Source organism: Gossypium hirsutum, chromosome D06 (genome assembly GCF_007990345.1).
Source record: "Gossypium hirsutum isolate 1008001.06 chromosome D06, Gossypium_hirsutum_v2.1, whole genome shotgun sequence".
Lineage (NCBI taxonomy): Eukaryota > Viridiplantae > Streptophyta > Magnoliopsida > Malvales > Malvaceae > Gossypium > Gossypium hirsutum.
This window is the reverse complement of record NC_053442.1, coordinates 6,676,046-6,686,993: the sequence shown is the minus strand read 5'-3', so window position 1 is coordinate 6,686,993 and position 10,948 is coordinate 6,676,046. Positions and strand designations below refer to the sequence as shown.

General features: G+C 30.4%; 1 long non-coding RNA gene across 1 annotated transcript; it reads right to left on the bottom strand.

Moving 5' to 3' along the window:
• Nucleotides 1-1,108: 1,108 nt before the first annotated feature.
• LOC107900322 (uncharacterized) lies at nt 1,109-1,814 on the bottom strand. Its single transcript, XR_001684888.2, has 2 exons — nt 1,693-1,814; nt 1,109-1,365 (listed from the first exon to the last, which is right to left on the bottom strand). It is a non-coding gene; the product is annotated as an uncharacterized lncRNA (long non-coding RNA).
• Nucleotides 1,815-10,948: the final 9,134 nt, after the last annotated feature.

Genomic DNA, 10,948 nt, shown 5'->3' with positions numbered 1-10,948 from the left:
CCCTCGTAACGCCTAAAATTGGTACTAAATCGATTGTTTAATGTTTTAGTGTCGAAAGTTTGAAAATATTTTACAATACGATCCTTTAAAAACTTGAATAAATTGAATTAAATGATAAGGCACTCTTATTTCAAAGAAATAAAATGTTACACCCAGTGAGTTAGGGCGCAACATCTTTAATCTTCAAAATTAAGTTTATCTTTTGACTTTTAAAACTCACGCATTTTGAGAAGGATATTTGGTTATTTGGGTCAAATGAAAAATCAAAACCCAGTAAGTTAGGGTTCAATTTTCCAAAATTCCTAAATACCAAATATTGCTTTTATTTTAAAAAAATCCTTAATTCGAGGTAGCAAAATGTCATATCCAGTGAGTTAGGATCCAACATTTTGAAATCCCGAAAAACTTTTATTTAAAATTTGTATGGTTTTATTGCAAAAGAAATACTTGGCTATCTAAATTCATCAAAAAGAATTGAAGCCCAGAAAGATAGGGCACAATCCATTCGAGAATCGTGAACACCGAGTATTTTTGAAAATTTACAGAATAGAATGATTTTCGTGCTCTAATGAAACACAATTTTTAAAACAAATGTAGTATGATTGAATAGTAATGTATAATGTAAAAGATATAATTTATAATCTAAATACACACTATGGGATAATAAACAAGCAATAGATAACAAGAATAGCAACAACAATTTTAATCACATTATGCAAATATCAATATTAATATTCAAAAACTAAACAAATCCATCATCAAGTTTTTAAAAGATACACCAAGATAATACAAAAATATATCCTATGTATAAAAGTTTTAAAATAAAAATATATAAGAATATTCAGAAGGTGAATTTTAAAACAGAATAAAAATAAAACATCAATATATATATAAATTATATCAAATTTTCATAAGAATATATATATATTAATAAATGATGAATTAAATAATAATATGTCAAGTTTGAAAATAAAATTATATAATGGATTTTAAAAAATAATGTATGATAATTTTAAAACATGTTAGTAATAATTTAAAATAATAGTATATTATATCTGTAAGGCCCAATTTTTGCCCGGCCCATCAAAAAAATAAAACAAAATTAAAATTAAACCAAAAAAAAGGGTCCAATAAAATAGCAGTCCAAATTACATTCAGCTAGCCCAAACCTAAACTGACCCAAGCCCAAACCCGAATACATACAACCCAATTAGCCCATTTTGAAAGAGTATCCCAGAAACCCCTAGGGTTTCTGGAACCCTTCAGCACCGCAGCCAAGCCTTCGCGCGTGACGAGCCTCCGTACTCGTGCGCCTTTGCCTCCCACACGCGCGCCTCCATGCCACGCTCCTCCGTACGGCCGTACCTGCAGCAGACACAAACAAACAAAAACAACAGCAGAAATATGCACGAAAAAAGGCAGCAGAGAGGATTTTTTCGGATGATTTTCCTTTTTTTTATTTTCTTTGTAAAAGCTGGCCATAAAAAGAGGGCCATTCGAGTGTTGTAAAGGAAAAATATCAACATACACAATATCAATAGAAAAGAATCGAAAAACAAAGTTTTCTTTAAGTTTTGGAAGGTTATTTCATTTATTTTTCGCACTTCTTTGTTCTTTTTTTTGTGGCTCTGTTATTTATTAGCAATAAGGTAATAAAAATAGAAAATAAGGTTAGAGAGCGAGGGGATTTACCTGTGTGGCTGGATCCTCGTTGGCTCCGTCGCAATCGGAGCTGGACGACGGATCAAAGGCCTCTGAGCAACCTTTGCTGAGCGGCGTGACTTTGGGGGGGAGAAATGTTTAGTTTTTTTTATTTTGTTTAAGGCTGTTAATTGCTGATTTTAGGGTTAAAGTAGGGTATTTATTGCGTGAAAAACGACGCCGTTTAAGGCCTGTTTCAGTGGCCTTGAAACGGCGCCGTATTGAGCTTACCCGTGTGCGCGACCCGACCCGCCAGGGGGGATCCGCGTGTTTTCCCCTTTGGGGGATATTTGCACAGTAGATCCCTTCCCTTTTTGTGGCGTGCTCAAATAGATTTTTTTTCTTTTTAATTTTCGCCCTTTAATTTGATGTCCGCTTTATTTTGGTCCTTGCCGCAACGCTGCGTTTTGGAGGGTGGGGAATATTCCCCTTTCGGTCCCCCATGTCATTCGCGCTTTGCGATTTGGGCCCATTTCTTTATTCGTTTTAAATTTTACCCTGCTTTATTGTTTTATTATCAATTTTGTCCTCTGTTATATTATTATTACCAAAAGTCGTTTAATTTATTATCCTGATTGTTGTTATTATTGTTATTATTATCTTAGTATACATAGTTATTCATTTTCATATCTATGCGCATACATTATTTTATCTCATTATACATTGTTTTTTGTTTGGTTCTAATATGTTAGCATATATTTTAGGTTAATTATTATTTACATATTTTTAAATACGTTTTAAAAAATGTATTCTTATACCTTTATGTTTTTTTAAAAATTAGTAATGCTCTTATAATACTATTTTATACACATATGTATATATATAATTTATATCAAATATGTTTACTTTGCATATGAACGTATATTATCGATTTTATTGTTGTATATCCTACTTATACTTAAAACATACATAATTTATTCAAAAATTCCTTAGTCTGTTTCACTTTTTATTTTATATATTATATGTCATTCTCTTTTTATAAATATTATTTATTTAAATTAACAAATATATGTTTTTAAATTATGATATTTTTTTATTTTATTCGGGTATTATTATTCTATTTTTGACAACTCCTTTTTAATTATAATTGTGATTCATTTCAAATTCTTATATATATATAATATTTATTTTCAATTTATTCAAATTATAATTTCTTTTCTACGTACATCTTAAATCATTTTTAAACTCATACTTTTTTTCATGCACATTAATTTATTTAGTGTTTTGATAAACTTTAAATTCTTTAGTTTTTTTAATGTTAACACATAATATTTAGTGTTTTAAATTCTTTAATTGTTCTTGGGTGCATTGTATTGTTTGTCTGCATTGGTTAATTATTCGTAGATCATTAGATTGCAATTTGTCTACAAATGATTGCTTAATATTGTATACCATTCCATCGAGTTTCTTTCATTAAATCTTGTGTTTAACATGGTTTAAGCATCGAAATCCCTTTTAGATGTTATAATACTCGACATTCATAATTCACGAGGGAATTGTGCCCTAACTTACTGGGCTTCATTTCTTCTTATGAATTCGGGTAATTGAGCATCTCTTGAGTAAAAAAAAACTTCATGGTTTCTACAATAAAATTCTTAAGATTTCAAAATGTTGGATCCTAACTTACTGGATACGACATTTTGTTATCTCAATTTTAAAGTAAAGGCAATGTTTGATGTTTAGGAATTTCGGGAAAATTGATCCCTAACTTATTGGGTTCGGATTTCCTGATCGACTTAAATAATCAAATATCCTTCTTCAAATACATGATTTTCTTAAAAAAGGGGTACACATTTAATTTCAAAGATCGAGTTGTTACACCCTAACTCACTGAGTCTAGCAATCTATTTCTTCAAAATGAGTCCGTCTTATTATCCAATTTGGTTTATTCAAATTTGAACTTCAAAGGATCGTATTTCAAAATCTTTTCAAAATTTCGACACTAAGACATCAAACAATTGATTCGGTACCAATTTTGGGCGTTACGAGGGTGCTAACCCTTCCTCGTGCGTAACCGACCCCCAGACCTATTTTCTCAAATCTCGCAGACCCAAAAATTATTTTCAAGGTGATCCGATCACACCTCAATACAAGATCGGTGGTGACTCCCATTTCTATTTTTAAAAGTCGATCATCATTTTTCAAATGTCAAAAAATGGTTTCGACAATATCTTAAAATCATATTAATAATAAGTTAAAAACAATGTCAAGCTAAATATTAAAATAATATTAGAAATAATGTATTAAGATAAGTATTAATTTATTTTAAAACTATACTATTAGAGGCTAAATTAGACATGAAATATGATTTAGAATATAAAATAATAATAAAATAATAATAATAATAATGGATTAAAAATAAAATTGGAATTTAAATAAAAATTAAAAAAACACTACAAATAGAAATAAAAAGGAAAATAAAGATAAACTAAATTTGTAATCGACTTGAAAAATGAGGGACTAAAATAGCAAATAAGCGCAAAAATCTGAATATTCAAAATCAATCGTAGAAGACGACACCGTTTAAACTTGGATCCAAATGTAATCAGAATCAAATATGTGATATAAATTAAAAAAACTAAAGAAAATCAAATTGAAACTACATAAAACAAAGGGGGACTTGTTGCGCAAATAGACCAATAAACCAAAAAGCTCGGATCCTGCCCTCGGGTCGGGTCACCGCGCGGGTCTGAGCTTCTAAACGACGTCATTTTTAAAGCTACTGAAGCATGCTTAAAATTGTGTCGTTATCTTCACAATATATAACCTAAAATAAAATCTAAACTAACAGCCTTCCATCATTTTCTAAAAAAACTTTAAAGAACCCTAATGATCTCTCTATGCGCCGCTCCATGCCCAAGCCAACCAAAGGCACTTTGATTTCCATCCGACTCCGATTGCGACGGAGTAGAAGGAAAGTCGGCCACCAGGTAAGCTTTTCCTCCTTTTATTTATCTTTTCTTTCATTTTAGCAAACGAATCATCAAATAGAAAAAAAAGAAACCAAAGAAAGAAAAGAAAAAATAAATCTACAATCACCTTTCGAACTTTTTCTTTTGATTTCTCTGAATATTTTTTGGTTTTTTTATTCAATATATGTAAAAAAGATCTCCAATACATATTCTAATAGGCATTTTATAACCGAAATCAGTGAAAAAATAAAAATAGAAATATATTTTTACACTTTCTTATTTACAGCTATTTTCTCCTATTTGTTGTGTTACTTTCTGTTATTCCTTTTCTTTTTCGTTGCTGGTTCGTTTGTTGCAAGTACGGGCGTACGGAGGAGGAGCACACGCGCGCGGAGACGCAACATGCTCGGGGAGGCCCTGGGCTCGATTGCGGCGCTGCTGGATGCTGTTGTTGCTAGGGTTTCTGTCAAGGCTGGTTTAGGCTAGTTGGGCTAGGGTGTTGAGCTTAGGCTAATTGGGTTTAGTTTATTGGGCCCTGTTAATTTTGCTGTAATCTGGACATGGACTTTAATTATCATACATTGATAATTCAACTAAAAGAGCACTAAAGATTCAAACAATTTAAGTCGAACATTTTTAAAACATGAAAACATAGGTATTTCTCATTATCTAAGTAATTGCCTTTAATTCAAAATCGACTAGAATTGACATCCTCACTAAAGATTTACCCAAATCACTCAAAGTGTTTAAGGTTCAATACTAAACACTCAATAGTCAAACATGAAAAGTCATTACCATAGGTTTGCATGAAAATCAACTCTCCACCACTATAAAATGATATGATACACAAATCAAAAGGTCTTTAAGAGGTTGTAATGAGGCTTAGATTAAGGGTGTGTAAAAAGGCTGTAAAAGTTGGGTAAAATCGAGATCGAATTGATAAATCACCAAATTAGAAAAATAAACAATTGCTGAATTAAAAAATTACATCAATCGAAAACTATTTAAGAATAAAAACGAACTTCTTCTCAAAATATGAATTTAATTGTTAAAGCTCAATCAACATAGAACTAAATAATGATCAATATTTTTTTATTATTTTTTTAACAATAAGAAATAATTCATCAAATTAAACAAAAGGGCTTAATTAGGCAATTAACCAAATCAAATCTTGATAAAAAGGAAGTCAATAAAACGGGAAAAATTCTCAATGAGCAAAAAATGAGTTATGGGTTAATATTAATGGGTAAATCAAGAAATGGTGTGTTAGGCTCAACGGGGTTCACTAAGAGTTAATTATGTAGGTAAGCTTTTTATGGGATAAGTGGGTTAAAACTTAAGTGCCTTTATCATCTCAGTATATCAAACCTAAAGGTGTGGTCTCGACATGTAAAATCGACGCAAGTTCTAGAATAACAAATCATATTGACACACTCATAACCAATAATAAAATGAGTAAGAAAAATGTATGGTCTAAAGGCTCAAAAACTAACAAAAAATTATGGTTTTTAATGTCAAACTTGTAAATTTAAAACTTCAAGGTAATACCTCAATTCAGGAAACAACCTAAAATTTTTAATTCTGAAAATAAAATTATTATGCTTCATTCTCTCATGTCTTAAAATTTAAAACAACCAATGCACAAATATCTATGAATTTAATCCAAAATACATTAATAAAAATTACAAATCGATAAAAAATTATTCTAATAGAAGTATGAGAAAATTACTTAAACACAAGACATAATTCAGGGATTTTCTAATAATTATATAAATAACCTCCCCACACTTAAGGTGTACATTATCGTCCATATACAAACATAAATAATCACAGTATAAACAGAATATCATAAGAAAGGGAGAAAACTAAAACAGCCCTGAATATTGGATGAAATTGCCAAGATGGTGAAAAGCGGAATTGTAGACAAATCTTGATGTAGTGCATGATTCCGAGCAAACTAATAAGAAAATAAACACAAATAACAATTGTCATTGGACATTTTTACAATTGGAGAAAAGTTACTATTGATTGAAAGCGCGTTTTACAATACATATTTTTGAAAGCGCATTTTACAAGACATATTTTTTTCTTCAAAATCGACCTCTTTTTTTAAATATAAGAAAAATGAATCTAAAACCCGAAATATTTTCTAAAAACGGCATAGCTAAATTACTCCATTGGGAAAAGAATCTTCCAATCTATGGTTGGGAGCACCTATCCCTATTTGAAAAGTAGGTTTCCCTGTTCTTTTCTTTTTTAATTTCAATTAAATCGGCCAAGATGTAAATTTTGAATCAAATTATCAAAGCTTTTGAGTTCGACTGTGTGTGGTTGACAATGGGTGAAAGGTCAATTCATTTAGTTTAACTTTATTGGATTCCCTATTTTGCCATTAACTTGTTCAAATTCATCATCATTTTCATAAATTTTTTCCTTTTTCTTTCTTTTCATAATTCGAAATGGTCATGAATACCAAAAGAAAAACCATAATTCGAATGGTGATGCTGGGGCAAATCTGATAGGTTTTATGGTCTTCGGAGGAGAGTTGGAGAGAGAATTGACTTTCGGGTTTTACATCAAAGGTTAGCAAATAGATATGAAGTGTCGATCGAAATTCAGATTTTAAGATGTGCTTCGATACCTACCCTTATGACTGTTCTATGAGGAGATAAAGGAAAAGCGAAACTTACGGGAAGAATTAAAGTCCTTTTCGGAAAAGGAAATTTTACTAATTTCAAAGGAATTGAGTAATTAAGACTTAAAATAACATAATAATATTTTATGTATTATCGGTCTATATATTTTATATACTATCAATGAATAATAATATCATACATCATCATTAAATTAAACAAAAAAATATGAAAGACTTGTAGATAAATATTAATAATTTTATTTAAACACAATTCAACATTAAACATAACTATTATAAATAAATATTAATAATTATATTTAAGATTAAGATCACGAGTTGAGAGTTTTAGCATTTATTTATAATTAATTATTATGTAATAATGTTTAAATAAAGTTATTAGTATTTATTTATAATTTTTTTATTTTCTTTAATAATGAAGTATCATGTTATTATTCACCGATGGTGCATGCATGAGACTTATACATTAGCATGGCAGTGCATCAAATATTCTCCCTAAAAAAATACAATCGTATAAAAAACTATGAATGCTATACAAGTGAAAACATCTTAGCCTAGACAATCACATTAGTGAGAACACCGATGTTATAGGTACAAGCCACATTATTCGGCATTAGCCACCAAAAGGGACCTCTCAAACATGTGTGATGGATTCAATACTAACAGCCATATCTTTCTCAAAAAACTTGCACAATCTTATAAAATGTTAAATCCTTTAAATCAAACATAGACAAAAAAAAAAGTCAATTTGGACTTGAGAAATCGAATTACCAGACTTGAAAAAAATGAGTCACCAACTAAAGAAAACCAAGTCAGGAAAACACTAATCCTCGCTAACTTGAGAAAACCATCCTCTTGGAGGAGCCAAGTGCCAGCCAAAATTATTTTTCCAAAACATCATCAAGGTAGTCAATATCGTACTGGTGGACATACCGTTTTTTTACTAGTACCGTTCTGTTTCAAATTTATCATTGTTTCTGTAAAACATTTAAAATATATATATAAAGTATTTATAAATATCAAATAATGAGATTAAATAAATCTCAAATATAAAATACTCATAAAAAATAAAACTTCGTTGAAGTGATAAAAAATTAAAAGAAGTTAGTGGCATAGATTCAAATCTCACTTCGCGTAAATTTTAAGATACCAAAAAAAAATGCTCATCAATTATATAAAATATTAAGCTTCACAAATAAAATTCACTATTAAACGAACTCAAAATCAACAAACAAAAAAATTATTCCCTAAGTTAAACAATAAGATTATCCCATGGGAGCTTGGTTGGAGAGGCAAGGACTCTTTGTCCATGTCCTTGAGAGTGTATTTAAACAGGTCCTTGGTAGGAATCATGTAATGATACCTTATTAGTAGTGCAAGGTAAGTTATAGGGTCATGTGGATGTAATAAAGATAGACATATGTGTAACAATTACCCTTCGATTAAAGGGAAGGTTAAAAAATAACATTGCCTAAGATGAAAAGTATTTGTGAGATTTCTTTGTTGTAAGCGAACATCACTTTACTTTCAAAGTGAACTTCATTTGACTACTTAAACTTTCAGAGACGAAACTTTTTCAGGCATATTCAATTTTTCAAAAATAAAAATAATGAGGATCACTATGCATGTCTATAATTTGCCTTTGTGGTTTTGTGCATTTTATACTTTGCCTATGAGGTCCCACACGAGTTTTGCAATTACTAAACCAAAAAGAAAATGGTGGCATGTATACTTATCTTCGCTATGGCTCGTCAAATGTGAGTAGCGCCTCTCCGTAATTATATTACAAAGTTGGAGTTTAATTTCCTTTATGTATATATGAATTTGTGTTAATGGTTGATGAAAGGCTTACCCAAGTTTTAAAGGTTGGCTAAGTTGTCTATAAATCGGCAAACCTTACCAAAGGCTCGACAAGCCTTTTACTTAAGTTAGCGATCTTTTTTTTTTTTTTTTTTTACATTCTCCATTCGGCATTAGTTGTGGGGGACTGTGGATGGGTTTAATTGAAAGGTGGCGGGGGTAGCAATTATCCCTTCAATAATTCCCGCAACCAAGGATGAACTATGATTTCGTAAAAAAGTGTACCATAATTCATTGGATTTATGCTAATCCTACCACCAACAGTGACTAGTTTTTCAGACAAAGGTGAGACAGAATTTGTGGCTTCTGATGAGACAGAGACGGCGGCATATCAAGAATAATTTCAACTTAGCTTTGCAGCTTACCTTTTTAAGTGCAATCTATCATTTCCGGCTAAATAAGCATATAAGCCTATTTTATTTTTTATTTAGGCTTTTAGGTCGATTTTAATTTTAATTAGGGGAATAGACTAGTTTTAGGAGAGAGAATGTAAAAGCTAATTCAGCTGGGCGCACTTTCTTCATAGATGACAATAAAGGACGCGCTTTCTCATTTTCTCTCCAGGGTTATGTTTTTTTAAGGGTTAGGGCAGCTATTAATTCTTTAGGATTAGAGTTTTGGATTCAAAAAAATTACCGTTCGGGTTTTAATTTTTTTATTGTTTTGCGTGGGCAATGATCAAAAGGTCAATAAAGTTACTGTTGAGGGAAAGTACATCTAGCTGGGCGCGTTTTTTGACAGATAGTAGTAAAACGCCCCCAAAATAACACGCTGTCACATTCTCTCTCCTAAAATCGACCTATTTCCCTAATTAAAATTAAAATCGACCTAAAGGCCTTATTTAGCAATCATTTCAGGTTTTATAAAAAGAAATATGAAAAAAAAATATAAACCGGCTATGATTTAGAGATTTTGTGGATACTTTTCATCTCGAAAAGGTTGCTTTCTAACTTTCTCTTTGTTCATGACAATAATTGTTACACATATCTATCACATTCACATTCACGTGGGGCTCACCAAAGACCCTATTATATATACACTCTTATAGACATGGAAAAGGAATCCTTCTTGCTCCTCCGACTAAACTCTCATGAAATATCTTATAACCTCTCCTCCCTCGACCTGGTCATCTTCTAAATTCTCTAAGCTTCAAACCCAAAACCTATATAATTAGTAATGTTTTGTTTCCTTGAGTTCATTATTTGGTTTTAATTATTTATGGGCAGAAGAATTTCTTCTATTTCTTTTGAAAAGACTACATAAACAAAAGTAGTAACTAAATAAAAAAATCCCAAAGAAAAAATACTGAACATATACACATATAATAAGTGTTCTATTGCAACAAGTAAATGGAAAAAAAATTCTAGAAACCTCGACCTTGGGTTTAAAATTTTATTTTTTACAAAATTCCAGGCCTTTCTTTTTCTATTTTTAATTTTTTTATTAATAAACGTGTTATTTTTAAGTTTTTAATATGTTTAAATCTTTTAATTTTTTTAATTAGTAACTTCTTTATTTAGATGGACAAAATAATAAATATCTAATTATATAATAAAAATATATTTTTATATATCATTATGCTAAATATATTTTATTTTTTAAAAATATTAATTAATTTTTTATATGTCAAATATTTATTTTTTCACATACATTATAGGTGTACAGCCCAATTTGCCCGGGCCCACACCAAATAAAAAACAAAACCCACCTAATCTAAAAACCCCATCAGCCCAACTTAAACAAACCCAAAATTAACCCCCCAAACCCAACTAGCCTAACCCAAATTTTACAGCCCAAATTCAGGGCCCAAATTCCCCAAAAG